The 16,755-nt window shown below is 46.8% G+C and overlaps 1 pseudogene; it reads left to right on the forward strand.

The window, feature by feature from the left end:
• The first annotated feature begins 1,537 nt into the window (after nt 1–1,537).
• Nucleotides 1,538–15,526, forward strand: LOC109900201 (solute carrier family 45 member 4-like; annotated as a pseudogene).
• Nucleotides 15,527–16,755: the final 1,229 nt, after the last annotated feature.

The raw sequence follows: 16,755 nt of genomic DNA on the forward strand, positions 1-16,755 counted from the left end.
CAGTAATTGTGTGATGATGTGGATGCCGGGTTGGTGTTCCAAACTAAACAACTACAAGCGTGTTTGCTCTAGTTCCTCAACGGCACAGCTAGCAGAGTTCAAGACTCTTCTTTGAGTCATAAAAGTGCATTGAAATGTATTAGGAACTGTGCCCACTTTGGAGAGTGTGTGTCCACTTGGAGACAGCAGTTAGACCCTTGTCATTTGTGTGCCTTATGTTGCACTCCCCCACAATTTCCAGGAATATTATTATGTACTGAATGTATCCAGAGTATATTCAGATGTTGTTATCAACCACTGTGACGAAAAAGTAGAGTAAATATAAAAATCTGTGTAATGGTTAATTCAGTCTTGTGCCAGGTGAACTGTTGTGTACTCAACTTTTGGTCTACTAAGTTTCCCATGATCTACAAAACTCTTCCCTTTCAATTGCTACAATGGTTATGCATCTGGCTTTTCCTACTTTCTCTGTAAGACACATTTCAATTTAGCCCTATCCATATAGGCCAATTCCCACGAGTGTAGAGGGTTAAGTCTTGGTGACATTTCCCACTATTCCCTTGAGTATAACCTAGTCCCAGTCATTCATATGGCCCCTAATGTATAGCCTATGTTTTAACTACTTTGTCCTTCTCAGAAATACCAAGGATATCTGACTTGATGCCAGCTTCTCATATCTTGTTTGATATTCTGAGAGGGTTATAATACTCTGTCTAGAAGCCAGTGACCTTTCAATAACCAGTTTACTGCCCAGACTGAGCAACAGACTAGGTCACATTCAGTGCATTCCACTTCCATAAACCAACAGGCTACCCATTTAACCCTGTCTGAACAGATTGTAACGTGCACTACCTGGCATTTGAAAGTGGATAGAACGCTGCCATTTTATTGTTTCCAGGTTCACTGTCTGTTCTGTTGTTGCCATAGCTGTGTGAGGCCTATATCATTGTAGCGTTTCTACAGAGATGAAGATTGTCAGCTTGTTTCCATAGTTCTTGCAGCAGGTTGTGTCTTGCGTGAGGGCTCTTATCCAGGTTAATGAACAACCGGCTTGTAGAAACAAGTCCACTTGTTTCCTTCTAGTGACGATCTCTAACACGTATTCTAGTGGGAGATGTACAGGGATTGTTGTTTAATGTGTAGGCCTGTTGAAGTAGAGCATCAGCAGCATAGCGCTCATTATAAAGCTCAGTAAAACAGCCTTGTTCCACGCCGAGGTCCACAGTACATCAGAGTGGAGCGTGGTACATTGAGATGGTTCCAGCTACCCACAAACCTCCTTTCACCTCACCTGACACGGCCAGATTTGATCTATGCCTCACCAAACCTGCTAGTGACTATGTAATGACTGGAATGTGATTCAGCATTGTTGACTAAAAGCTTTGATGGCTGTGGTTCTGTAAAGAACGCCCTTTAGGCTGCGGCAAAAGATTGTGTAATAGTTGAACTTTGACAAAGTAATATTTGATGAATGCTAATAGGATTTAATCCGTGATCAGTCTCTCTGTGGTCAAAGCCTGAAGCATATTGATTGAAGGTGTTTTTCCTGTGTGTTTTGTTGTTTTCAGGACTTCCAGAGCAGTACTACAGCCTGACGTGGTTTCTGAGTCCCATCCTGGGCCTGATCCTCACCCCTCTCATTGGCTCAGCCAGCGACCGCTGCACCCTGAAATGGGGGCCGCAGGAGACCCTTCATCCTGGCACTCTGTGTGGGGGTGTTACTGGGAGTTTCTCTCTTCCTCAATGGGTCCCTCCTAGGTGAGTGGGAGGTACTGTCTGAGTTCCAAATGGAACCCTATTCCTTATAAAGTTCACTACTTTAGACCAGAGCCATAGAGTCCTGTGGGTTGTGGTCAAAAGTAGTGCATTATAAAGGGAATAGGCACTATTTAATCATCTTGTATTGGAAATGTGAAACTCCCTTAGATGCTCATGTTTTCTGTATTGTTACATTATTCTTTAATGAAAGCGCTATATTAAATAAATAGAATGCCTTATTATTATTCGATGTGCTCTAGGATTAGCCCTCGGGGACGTTCCCAGCAGTCAGCCCATTGGGATAGTGCTGACGGTGCTGGCGTGGTTCTACTGGACTTCAGTGCAGACGCCTCAGATGGGCCTATCAGAGCCTACCTGTTGGATGTAGCCGACACAGAGGAGCAGGACATGGCCCTCAACATACATGCTTTCTCTGCAGGTACACGATGCTGCCCTAGTTGTATTGGCTCCTTCTCAATAGTCTGTCCTTGATTCCTTGTGTCCTCCTCCTCACCACTCCTCAACAGTCGGGGGGAAGCAAGAAGAGGATTTAAGAACCCTACAAGCACATTTCTTCTCCTCATATCCTGTTGTCTTTCTGCACTTTCATCTGATGTTTTGAGGAGGAGGCAGGGAGAGGACGGGAGGAGAAGGGAGGAGAGGACGGGAGGAGAAGGGAGGAGAGGAAGGGAGGAGAGGACGGGAGGAGAGGAGAGGAGGGGAGGAGAGGAGAGGAGAGGGGAGGAGGGGAGGGGAAGAGGGGAGGGGAGGAGGGGAAGGGGACGGAGAGGACTGGAGGAGAAGGGAGGAGAGGACAGGAGGAGAGGACGGGAGGAGAGGAGGGGGGAGGAGAGGAGAGGGGAGGAGAGGAGGGGGGGAGGAGAGGGGAGGAGAGGACGGGAGGAGAGGGGAGGAGAGGACGGGAGGAGAGGAGAGGAGGGGAGGAGGGGAGGGGAGGGGGAAGAGAGGAGGGGAGGAGAGGAGGGGAGGAGGGGAGGGGAAGAGAGGAGGGGAGGAGAGGACACTAAGACACTGTAGAATCACTATGTAACTGGGGAGGAGAGGACACTAAGACACTGTAGAATCACTATGTAACTGGGGAGGAGAGGACACTAAGACACTGTAGAATCACTATGTAACTGGGGGAGGGGGAGGACACTAAGACACTGTAGAATCACTATGTAACTGGGGAGGAGAGGACACTAAGACACTGTAGAATCACTATGTAACTGGGGAGGAGAGGACACTAAGACACTGTAGAATCACTATGTAACTGGGGAGGAGAGGACACTAAGACACTGTAGAATCACTATGTAACTGGGGAGGAGAGGACACTAAGACACTGTAGAATCACTATGTAACTGGGGGAGGGGAGGACACTAAGACACTGTAGAATCACTATGTAACTGGGGGAGGAGAGGACACTAAGACACTGTAGAATCACTATGTAACTGGGGAGGAGAGGACACTAAGACACTGTAGAATCACTATGTAACTGGGGGGTGAATGCCAAAGACACTATAGAATCCACTATGTAACTGGGGGGTGAATGCCAAAGACACTATAGAATCACTATGTAACTGGGGAGGTGAATGCCAAAGAACACTGTAGAATCACTATGTAACTGGGGGGTGAATGCCAAAGACACTATAGAATCACTATGTAACTGGGGGGTGAATGCCAAAGACACTATAGAATCACTATGTAACTGGGGAGGTGAATGCCAAAGACACTGTAGAATCACTATGTAACTGGGGGGTGAATGCCAAAGACACTATAGAATCACTATGTAACTGGGGAGGAGAGGACACTAAGACACTGTAGAATCACTATGTAACTGGGGAGGAGAGGACACTAAGACACTGTAGAATCACTATGTAACTGGGGAGGGAGGACACTAAGACACTGTAGAATCACTATGTAACTGGGGAGGAGAGGACACTAAGACACTGTAGAATCACTATGTAACTGGGGAGGAGAGGACACTAAGACACTGTAGAATCACTATGTAACTGGGGAGGAGAGGACACTAAGACACTGTAGAATCACTATGTAACTGGGGAGGTGAATGCCAAATACACTGTAGAATCACTATGTAACTGGGGAGGGGGAGGACACTAAGACACTGTAGAATCACTATGTAACTGGGAAGGGGAGGACACTAAGACACGGTAGAATCACTATGTAACTGGGGGGGTGAATGCCAAAGACACTGTAGAATCACTATGTAACTGGGGAGGTGAATGCCAAAGACACTATAGAATCACTATGTACTGGGGGGTGATGCCAAAGACACTATAGAATCACTATGTAACTGGGGAGGTGAATGCCAAAGACACTATAGAATCACTATGTAACTGGGGGGTGAATGCCAAAGACACTATAGAATCACTATGTAACTGGGGAGGGTGAATGCCAAAGACACTGTAGAATCACTATGTAACTGGGGAGGTGAATGCCAAAGACACTGTAGAATCACTATGTAACTGGGGGGTGAATGCCAAAGACACTATAGAATCACTATGTAACTGGGGAGGAGAGGACACTAAGACACTGTAGAATCACTATGTAACTGGGGGAGGGGAGGAGAGGACACTAAGACACTGTAGAATCACTATGTAACTGGGGGGTGAATGCCAAAGACACTATAGTGATTCTATGTAACTGGGGAGGAGAGGACACTAAGACACTGTAGAATCACTATGTAACTGGGGAGGAGAGGACACTAAGACACTGTAGAATCACTATGTAACTGGGGAGGTGAATGCCAAATACACTGTAGAATCACTATGTAACTGGGGAGGGGAGGACACTAAGACACTGTAGAATCACTATGTAACTGGGAAGGGGAGGACACTAAGACACGGTAGAATCACTATGTAACTGGGGGGTGAATGCCAAAGACACTGTAGAATCACTATGTAACTGGGGAGGTGAATGCCAAAGACACTATAGAATCACTATGTAACTGGGGGGTGAATGCCAAAGACACTATAGAATCACTATGTAACTGGGGAGGTGAATGCCAAAGACACTGTAGAATCACTATGTAACTGGGGAGGTGAATGCCAAAGACACTGTAGAATCACTATGTAACTGGGGGGTGAATGCCAAAGACACTATAGAATCACTATGTAACTGGGGAGGAGAGGACACTAAGACACTGTAGAATCACTATGTAACTGGGGGAGGGGAGGAGAGGACACTAAGACACTGTAGAATCACTATGTAACTGGGGGGTGAATGCCAAAGACACTATAGTGATTCTATGTAACTGGGGAGGAGAGGACACTAAGACACTGTAGAATCACTATGTAACTGGGGGAGGGGAGGAGAGGACACCAAGACACTGTAGAATCACTATGTAACTGGGGGAGGGGAGGGGAGGACACTAAGACACTGTAGAATCACTATGTAACTGGGGGAGGGGAGGGGAGGACACTAAGACACTGTAGAATCACTATGTAACTGGGGGAGGGGAGGACACTAAGACACTGTAGAATCACTATGTAACTGGGGAGGTGAATGCCAAAGACACTGTAGAATCACTATGTAACTGGGGGGTGAATGCCAAAGACACTATAGAATCACTATGTAACTGGGGAGGGGAGGACACTAAGACACTGTAGAATCACTATGTAACTGGGGAGGGGAGGACACTAAGACACTGTAGAATCACTATGTAACTGGGGAGGGGAGGACACTATAGAATCACTATGTAACTGGGGGGTGAATGCCAAAGACACTGTAGAATCACTATGTAACTGGGGAGGTGAATGCCAAAGACACTATAGAATCACTATGTAACTGGGGGGTGAATGCCAAAGACACTATAGAATCACTATGTAACTGGGGAGGTGAATGCCAAAGACACTATAGAATCACTATGTAACTGGGGGGTGAATGCCAAAGACACTATAGAATCACTATGTAACTGGGGAGGTGAATGCCAAAGACACTGTAGAATCACTATGTAACTGGGGAGGTGAATGCCAAAGACACTGTAGAATCACTATGTAACTGGGGGGTGAATGCCAAAGACACTATAGAATCACTATGTAACTGGGGAGGAGAGGACACTAAGACACTGTAGAATCACTATGTAACTGGGGGAGGGGAGGAGAGGACACTAAGACACTGTAGAATCACTATGTAACTGGGGGGTGAATGCCAAAGACACTATAGTGATTCTATGTAACTGGGGAGGAGAGGACACTAAGACACTGTAGAATCACTATGTAACTGGGGGAGGGGAGGAGAGGACACCAAGACACTGTAGAATCACTATGTAACTGGGGGAGGGGAGGGGAGGACACTAAGACACTGTAGAATCACTATGTAACTGGGGGAGGGGAGGGGAGGACACTAAGACACTGTAGAATCACTATGTAACTGGGGGAGGGGAGGACACTAAGACACTGTAGAATCACTATGTAACTGGGGAGGTGAATGCCAAAGACACTGTAGAATCACTATGTAACTGGGGGGTGAATGCCAAAGACACTATAGAATCACTATGTAACTGGGGAGGGGAGGACACTAAGACACTGTAGAATCACTATGTAACTGGGGAGGGGAGGACACTAAGACACTGTAGAATCACTATGTAACTGGGGAGGGGAGGACACTATAGAATCACTATGTAACTGGGGAGGGGAGGACACTAAGACACTGTAGAATCACTATGTAACTGGGGAGGAGAGGACACTAAGACACTGTAGAATCACTATGTAACTGGGGAGGGGAGGACACTAAGACACTGTAGAATCACTATGTAACTGGGGGAGGGGAGGAGAGGACACTAAGACACTGTAGAATCACTATGTAACTGGGGAGGAGAGGACACTAAGACACTGTAGAATCACTATGTAACTGGGGAGGAGAGGACACTGTAGAATCACTATGTAACTGGGGAGGAGAGGACACTAAGACACTGTAGAATCACTATGTAACTGGGGGGGTGAATGCCAAAGACACTATAGAATCACTATGTAACTGGGGGGTGAATGCCAAAGACACTATAGAATCACTATGTAACTGGGGAGGAGAGGACACTGTAGAATCACTATGTAACTGGGGAGGAGAGGACACTAAGACACTGTAGAATCACTATGTAACTGGGGGGGTGAATGCCAAAGACACTGTAGAATCACTATGTAACTGGGGGGTGAATGCCAAAGACACTATAGAATCACTATGTAACTGGGGGGTGAATGCCAAAGACACTATAGAATCACTATGTAACTGGGGAGGTGAATGCCAAAGACACTGTAGAATCACTATGTAACTGGGGGGTGAATGCCAAAGACACTATAGAATCACTATGTAACTGGGGGGTGAATGCCAAAGACACTATAGAATCACTATGTAACTGGGGGGTGAATGCCAAAGACACTGTAGAATCACTATGTAACTGGGGGGTGAATGCCAAAGACACTGTAGAATCACTATGTAACTGGGGAGGAGAGGACACTAAGACACTGTAGAATCACTATGTAACTGGGGGAGGGGAGGACACTAAGACACTGTAGAATCACTATGTAACTGGGGGAGGAGAGGACACTAAGACACTGTAGAATCACTATGTAACTGGGGGAGGGGAGGAGAGGACACTAAGACACTGTAGAATCACTATGTAACTGGGGGAGGGGAGGACACTAAGACCCTGTAGAATCACTATGTAACTGGGGGAGGGGAGGAGAGGACACTAAGACACTGTAGAATCACTATGTAACTGGGGAGGAGAGGACACTAAGACACTGTAGAATCACTATGTAACTGGGGGGGTGAATGCCAAAGACACTATAGAATCACTATGTAACTGGGGGGGTGAATGCCAAAGACACTGTAGAATCACTATGTAACTGGGGGGTGAATGCCAAAGACACTATAGAATCACTATGTAACTGGGGGGGTGAATGCCAAAGACACTGTAGAATCACTATGTAACTGGGGGGGAGAGGACACTATAGAATCACTATGTAACTGGGGGGGGGGTTATTATTGCTCAATGTTCCATAAAGGGAGCAGCTATCAGTCATGTCTTGAGTCAGTTTTAAATTGATTTCATGTTGTTGAAGCCGGTGTGTATGATTGGTGGAGCTACATGTTTGGAATGTGAGGTCACATGGCACCCCCTCTAAACAAATACAATCTTTACTTTTATTGGTCACAGTTGTTCACGTGATGATTCCCTGGGGAAATGAACAAACACATAAGGAAACTCCTTTATCATTGGTATTTGGAGCACCGAACAACTCATAAAGTGACTTGCTCTAACATTTAGACATTGTGTTTTGGCAGGGCTGGGAGGAGCGGTTGGCTACGTGCTGGGTGGCCTGGACTGGACCAGCACCATCCTGGGCACGGCCTTCAAGTCCCAGGAGCAGATCCTGTTTGTGTTTGCTGCCGTCATCTTCACCATATCTGTGATTCTACACATGTTCAGTATCAAGGAGGAGAGTTTTGAGGCTCGTGGTGACACTCTGGGAGACTCTGACTCTGACAGCCTGTCCTCCTCAGAGAAACTGAAGGGGGGCTTGGTGGGGCCTCGTAGTGTACCTCAGCTGGACGTTATAGGAGAGGAGGACGCCCAGTCAGAGAGGGAGCTCTTCATCAACGTGGACAGGGTGAGGAGTAAGAGCGACTCGGTGCTGGCCATGCCTGACGCCACCATCGAGCTGGACTCAGACCTGGACCAGGACGGTCATTTCCTGGCCGACATTGAGCCCTCCATCTTTCAGGACTACCCCCAAGATTTGTACCCTGGCACCCCTCAGAGACACTACAGTGGATGGGGCATCCAGGACCTGGAAGGCCCCCAGGCTGAGGCTCAGGCAGACAGCCAGCTGCCCCTCTTCCACCAGGACCCCTCCCCCTACTACAGCAGGGAGCACATGTTGTTCAACAACCAGACCAACCAGGGAGCCAAGTGCCTCAACGGGGCCTCAGCGGCCCCGGCGGTCCCCTCCAACCACACAGCCCGCGGGGCCAACAGCCAGGGCCGTATGCCAGGCCTGAGGCCGTCCAACACCAGCACCACTACCGGGGCACGCCGCTTCCCCTTCTACCGCCAGCCGTCATTTACATTCTCTTACTATGGCCGCGTGGGTTCAGCACGATACCGCCACCGCAGAAACACCATGGGTAATCCGGCCGGCGCCAACCTCCGCATCAAGACCTCGCAGAGCATGAACGACATCTACGAGCACATGCAGCGGCGGCAGCAGAGGAGGGAGCTCCAGCAGAGCAGCACCACACTGTCCAGCGGGGACTCTGAGAGGGACGACGGAGACCAGGGGGGCACCACGGTCAAGCTGCTGTGGCTGTCCATGCTGAAGATGCCCCCCCAGCTGCTGAGGCTCTGCGTCTGTCATCTCCTCACCTGGTTCTCCATCATCGCTGAGGCAGTCTTCTACACAGACTTCATGGGACAGGTCATCTATGCTGGAGACCCCACAGTGAGAACCTGTCCAGTCCTCCATTATAATTCATTGTATATTGTAGTTCATTATAGTTTGTAGTTTATTTCAGTAAGAGAATGAGGACTCTTGTTTTATTTGTCTATCTTTCCTCAATAATCTATTGTTCCTGTTTTCCTTCCTTCTCTTTCTACTCTTCTTTCCTATTCTCTGTTACTCCTCTACAGGACAGGGAACCCTCAGAATCACTAGGTCTCTGTTTCTCCTCTACAGGACAGGGAACCCTCAGAATCACTAGGTCTCTGTTACTCCTCTACAGGACAGGGAACCCTCAGAATCACTAGGTCTGTTTCTCCTCTACAGGACAGGGAACCCTCAGAATCACTAGGTCTCTGTTTCTCCTCTACAGGACAGAATACCCTCAGAATCACTAGGTCTCTGTTTCTCCTCTACAGGACAGAATACCCTCAGAATCACTAGGTCTCTGTTTCTCCTCTACAGGACAGGGAACCCTCAGAATCACTAGGTCTCTGTTTCTCCTCTACAGGACAGGGAACCCTCAGAATCACTAGGTCTCTGTTACTCCTCTACAGGACAGGGAACCCTCAGAATCACTAGGTCTCTGTTTCTCCTCTACAGGACAGGGAACCCTCAGAAACACTAGGTCTCTGTTTCTCCTCTACAGGACAGAATACCCTCAGAATCACTAGGTCTCTGTTTCTCCTCTACAGGACAGGGAACCCTCAGAATCACTAGGTCTCTGTTTCTCCTGTACAGGACAGGGAACCCTCAGAAACACTAGGTCTCTGTTTCTCCTCTACAGGACAGGGAACCCTCAGAATCACTAGGTCTCTGTTTCTCCTCTACAGGACAGGGAACCCTCAGAATCACTAGGTCTCTGTTTCTCCTCTACAGGACAGGGAACCCTCAGAATCACTAGGTCTCTGTTTCTCCTCTACAGGACAGGGAACCCTCAGAATCACTAGGTCTCTGTTTCTCCTCTACAGGACAGGGAGCCCTCAATCTCTAGGTCTACTGACAAGGGCTCAAGTTATTTTAAATGCCGATGTAATGTTTTTAATGGGACAAAATGTTAAATCTGATAAAATGCACAATTTTGTGGTGCAAATTGATTTGGGAGTTTATGGACTTGTGTTCTATTTTCTCTGTCTAGGCTCCTGCTAACTCCACTAACCTGCAGAAGTACCATAAAGGGGTTCAGATGGGCTGCTGGGGACTGGTTGTCTATGCTGCTACCGCTGCAGTCTGCTCAGGTAGGTCCTACTCCTTAGAGAAATACACAGTGTGGAAAGCAACGTGAACAGTGTGGACGGCAACGTGGACGGTGTGGACGGCAACGTGGACGGTGTGGACGGCAACGTGGACGGTGTGGACGGCAACGTGTACAGTATGGACAGCAAAATGGACAGCAACGTGTACAGTATGGACAGCAATGTGGACAGCAACGTGTACAGTATGGACAGCAATGTGGACAGCAACGTGTACAGTATGGACAGCATTGTGGACAGCAACGTGTATACTATGGACAGCAATGTGGACAGCAACGTGTACACTATGGACAGCAATGTGGACAGCAACGTGTACACTATGGACAGCAACGTGTACTGTGTGGACAGCAACGTGTACTGTGTGGACAGCAACGTGTACGGTATGAACAGCAAAATGGACAGCAACGTGTACAGTATGGACAGCAATGTGGACAGCGACGTGTACAGTATGGACAGCAATGTGGACAGCAACGTGTACAGTATGGACAGCAATGTGGACAGCAACGTGTACAGTATGGACAGCAATGTGGACAGCAAAGTGTACAGTATGTACAGCAACGTGTACGGGATGTGCAGCAACGTGTACAGCAACGTGTACAGTATGGACAGCAACCTGTACGGTTATGGAAAGCAACGTGAACAGTGTGGACGGCAACGTGGACGGCAACGTGGACGGTGTGGACGGCAACGTGGACGGTGTGGACGGCAACGTGGACGGTGTGGACGGCAACGTGTACAGTATGGACAGCAAAATGGACAGCAACGTGTACAGTATGGACAGCAATGTGGACAGCAACGTGTACAGTATGGACAGCAATGTGGACAGCAACGTGTACAGTATGGACAGCAATGTGGACAGCAACGTGTACAGTATGGACAGCAATGTGGACAGCAACGTGTACAGTATGGACAGCAATGTGGACAGCAACGTGTACAGTATGGACAGCAATGTGTACAGTATGGACAGCAATGTGGACAGCAACGTGTACAGTATGGACAGCAATGTGGACAGCAACGTGTACAGTATGGACAGCAATGTGGACAGCAACGTGTACAGTATGGACAGCAATGTGGACAGCAATGTGTACAGTATGGACAGCAATGTGGACAGCAATGTGGACAGCAACGTGTACAGTATGGACAGCAATGTGGACAGCAATGTGGACAGCAACGTGTACAGTATGGACAGCAATGTGTACAGCAACGTGTACAGTATGGACAGCAATGTGGACAGCAACGTGTACAGTATGGACAGCAATGTGGACAGTATGGACAGCAATGTGGACAGCAACGTGTACAGTGTGGACAGCAATGTGGACAGTATGGACAGCAATGTGGACAGTATGGACAGCAATGTGGACAGCAACGTGTACAGTATGGACAGCAACGTGTACAGTATGGACAGCAACGTGTATGGTATGAACAGCAACGTGTATGGTATGAACAGCAACGTGTATGGTATGAACAGCAACGTGTATACCAAAGAGTGAGGTCTTGACTCACAACCAGTATAGTGAGTACTAAGTACTTGCTACTTAATGCAACTAATTTGTGCCAACTCAATAATGTTGCGTATGTTGTATTTGTTGACAGCTGTGCTCCAGAAGTACCTGGACAACTACGACCTGAGCATTAAGGTGATCTACATCCTGGGTACTCTGAGCTTCTCCCTGGGAACTGCAGTCATGGCGATCTTCCCTAACGTCTACGTTGCCATGGTGATGATCAGCACCATGGGCATCATCTCCATGAGTATCTCCTACTGCCCATATGCTCTGCTGGGCCAGTACCACGAGAACAAGGAGGTGAGGATCACTGTGGAACACCATAGATCACTATACACTGAGTGCACAAAACATTAGGAACACCTCCCTAATATTGAGTTACAGCCCCCCCCCTTTGTCCTCAGAACAGCCTCAATATGTCGGACCATGGACTTTGCAGGGTGTCAAGTGTTCCACAGGGATGCTGGCACATGTTGAATCCCATGTTTCCCACAGTTGTAAAATTAGCAGGTTGTCCTTTCGGTGGTGGAACATTCTTGACACATTCCCTCAATGTGTGAAGCCAATGCCGAACGCCCGATAGCTGTAGTGTAGCTGAGCCATGTCTCAATTGTGTTAAGGCACTCTTCATATAATTATTTAAAATGCCATTTTGTATGGCATGTTCAATGAAAACAAAGTTTAAACTCTCTGTTTCGGCTGCATGGCCTTCGTCTTCAACATGTCTCCATCTACACTGTTTGAAGTGGATTTAATATCAATAAGGGATCCTAGCTTTCACCTGGATTCACCTGGTCAGTCTATGTCATGGAAAGAGCAGGTGTTCTTAATGTTTTGTACACTCAGTGTAGATGACTTTAGTTCACTATAGATCTTAACAGACCTAGTTAGTAGACGCTGCCAGTAGCATGAGAACAAGGATGTCGGTACACTTTCAAAGGGGTCATATTGTTAATAAAAACGACTTGATATGGATATGATGTTGCTCATTCTAGGCCAATGTGATGATAACTGAGTTAGACTATTACCTAGTTCCAATCTTTGGACTGATGTGAGAGATGAGTTAAAAACAGGTCATTTCTTCCCCCCTCTGTCTCTACCGCAGTACATCCACCACAGTCCGGGGAAGTCGCGACGAGGCTTCGGCATCGACTGTGCCATACTGTCGTGCCAGGTGTACATTGCCCAGATCCTGGTGGCGTCTGCACTGAGCACGGTGGTGGACGCGGTGGGCAGCGTGCGGGTCATCCCAATGATGGCCTCTGGAGGCTCCTTCCTGGGCTTCCTCACCTCCACCTTCCTGGTCATCTACCCAGACTCCTCCACTCCCACCACTACGCAGGACCAGGAGGGGTATGGAGAGGAGGGGGCTCCGGCCCTGGTGGCCCCAGAACCAGGCCCCAGTGGTAGCAGTATGCAGGAGCCAGTAGTCCTTCTCAAAGCGTCTCCTAAGGGCAGCAGCAGCACGGCACACTACGAGTCCACTATTTAACAAAGAAGAAGAGGGACCAGGATAAAATACTGGTGGCATCACAATAGTCATAGTGTCTTCCTCTCTTTGTCTCCTTTCTTTAATCTGCACAGACAGTGACCCAGCCTTAACACTCACTAGTCACATGAGTTCCAGTGGGATGGACTGTTCCAATGAACACGTTGTGTATTTCTTAACATATGGCTGTTTTTCTTTTCCTCCTGGGGTTCAAATGTTTGTGGGTTCACTGATTACGTCCCAAATAGCACCCTACTCCCTTTATAGTGCACTTTTTACCTGGGTCCACAAGGCTCTGGTCAAATGTAGTGCACTAAATAGGGAATAGGGTGCCATTTGGGACTCATTCACAGTTTGAAAGGCCTGCAGGCCTTATCAGAAGGATTATCCACAATATCAGGAGTATCCACCTCATACACATATATCTAATGCTGGACTCTCTTTTTTACTCATGGGATCTAATGCTGGACTCTTTTTCTTAAACGTGACTGGGACTTGTTCTGTAGATGTTTGTTTAGACTGCACATGAATATTTTCACTCCATTTCTAAATTGAAAACATGTTTTATTGATTTATTTTGTGATTGTACAAAATGGTTTGAGTGACCGATCAACTTTTTTAGATCAAACTTAGTTTCCCCACAGACAGAATGATATAGGAGTCCCTATGTTACTGTGACCTCACTAAAGATGCTGCAGTCACAGAGGATCCAGTTCAGAACAGTATGGGAGTCTCTCTTACTATGACCTCACTAAAGATGCTGCAGTCACAGAGGATCCAGTTCAGAACAATATAGGAGTCGCTCTGTTACTGTGATCTCACTAAAGATGCTACAGTCACAGAGGATCCAGTTCAGAACAATATAGGAGTCGCTCTGTTACTGTGATCTCACTAAAGATGCTACAGTCACAGAGGATCCAGTTCAGAACTTTATAGGAGTCGCTCTGTTACTGTGATCTCACTAAAGATGCTACAGTCACAGAGGATCCAGTTCAGAACTTTATAGGAGTCGCTCTGTTACTGTGATCTCACTAAAGATGCTACAGTCACAGAGGATCCAGTTCAGAACAATATAGGAGTCGCTTTGTTACTGTGATCTCACTAAAGATTCTGCAGCCATCGAAGATCCAGTTTAGAACAGTATAGGTGTTACTCGCTGTTACTGTGACCTCACTAAGGGGCGGCAGGGTAGCCTAGTGGTTAGAGCGTTGGACTAGTAACCGAAAGGTTGCAAGTTCAAATCCCTGAGCTGACAAGGTACTAATATGTCGTTCTGGCCCTGAACAAGCAGTCGGTCAGAACAATATAGGACTCGGTCTCTTTTACTGTGACCTCATTATGCCAAAGAGGATCCAGTTCAGAACAATATAGGACTCGGTCTCTTTTACTGTGACCTCACTATGCCACAAAGGATCCAGTTCAGAACAATATAGGAGTCGGTCTCTTTTACTGTGACCTCACTATGCCACAGAGGATCCAGTTCAGGGTCAGTCAGTTACATTCCCTATTATAAACACCATCCACTAACTTTCTTCAGTCTATTGACATGTATATCATGAAAACACTCAGGGCTGTTATACAGCACAGATGATATGATGTCCAGGTTACACCAAAAGTCCAAAGAACCATTCAGGATGTTCCTGTTTGTAGCTCACATTTGCCATTTACTGGGTTGAGTGGCCTATAGCCTACTGTTTACATGGCAGAGTTGGATAAATGTTATCAGCCTTAAGATAATCAAATGCTGAAGTGATGATGCTTACATTCTAACACATATCAATATTTTAAAAAGGGAACATGTTGTCAACCTCTAAATGATGCATGGAAGAATACTAGATTTCATACTACAACTAGTCATTACAAATGGTCTATGATCATAAGATGCCTTTGGGCCCATCCAGCATTGAAGAAACCCTACACTGTACTGTGCTACAGTAAGTAGCCCTCTGTTGTTCTGAACCATCTGTTCCACAGGGTAACGCACAAGAAAGGATATTGCTCTGTATGTTTTTACATTTAACAACTGCAAAAGCTGCACTATAAATGTTAAGAACTTTAAGAGAGGACAGTGTGTGTGTCATTATTTATCTGGCAGAACATTCATGCACATCTGTTGAGAAATCTGAGATGAAGTCCCAAACGGTAGTGCGTTACCTTTGACTAGAGTCCTACAGGGCATGTACAACTAATGAGCTGTGTGCCTAGAAGGTCTTCCCAGGCCCAGAGTCCTACAGGGCATGTACAACTAATGAGCTGTGTGTCTAGAAGGTCTTCCCAGGCCCAGAGTCCTACAGGGCATGTACAACTAATGAGCTGTGTGCCTAGAAGGTCTTCCCAGGACCAGAGTCCTACAGGGCATGTACAACTAATGAGCTGTGTGCCTAGAAGGTCTTCCCAGGCCCAGAGTCCTACAGGGCATGTACAACTAATGAGCTGTGTGCCTAGAAGGTCTTCCCAGGCCCAGAGTGTTGGGTTTAGGAGTTGTTCCACCTACGCGAGGTGGTAGGTAGAGGGTAGTATTCACCAGGAACCAAATGGAAGTAAAGGGGTGGATACGGGGGCGAACCTCACTGAATTTATCCAATCAAAAAGTGTCCTGTTGCAAAGCGTTTTGGAGGTGTTCTCAGATGAAGAGGATTCATCCTCACATCCAGCAGAAACATCTGGCTCTAGAAAGTGGGAAAAGGAACTTTTTGGTACATTTTTCTTGTCAACTGCTGTAATTTGAGAGGTTTGGTTGTAATGGGGGAAATATAAATGTCTAACTGGTTGTGAATAGTTTTAGTTTGGGAATGTGTGCAAATGAGAAATTAAATTGGTCACACTCAAGTTTCAATCTTTATAATATAAATTATCTCAACATTTTGGTTTCAAAGTCGAGCAATGATTTTGTCAAAGTGGAAATGTTATATTCCCTTCTGCTGTTGAGCTGTACAGACGTGTTATACCTTGTTAACAACTAACCTGCTGACTCTGTTAACAACTAACCTGCTGACCCTGTTAACAACTAACCTGCTGACCCTGTTAACAACTAACCTGCTGACCCTGATAACAACTAACCTGCTGACCCTGTTAACAACTAACCTGCTTACCCTGATAACTAACCTTCTGACCCTGATAACTAACCTTCTAACCCTGATAACTAACCTTCTGACCCTGATAACTAACCTTCTGACCCTGATAACTAACCTTCTGACCCTGATAACTAACCTTCTGACCCTGTTAACAACTAACCTGCTGACCCTGATAACTAACCTTCTGACCCTGATAACTAACCTGCTGACACTAACACT

This window comes from Oncorhynchus kisutch, unplaced genomic scaffold (assembly GCF_002021735.2).
Source record: "Oncorhynchus kisutch isolate 150728-3 unplaced genomic scaffold, Okis_V2 scaffold1336, whole genome shotgun sequence".
Classification (NCBI taxonomy): Eukaryota; Metazoa; Chordata; class Actinopteri; order Salmoniformes; family Salmonidae; genus Oncorhynchus; species Oncorhynchus kisutch.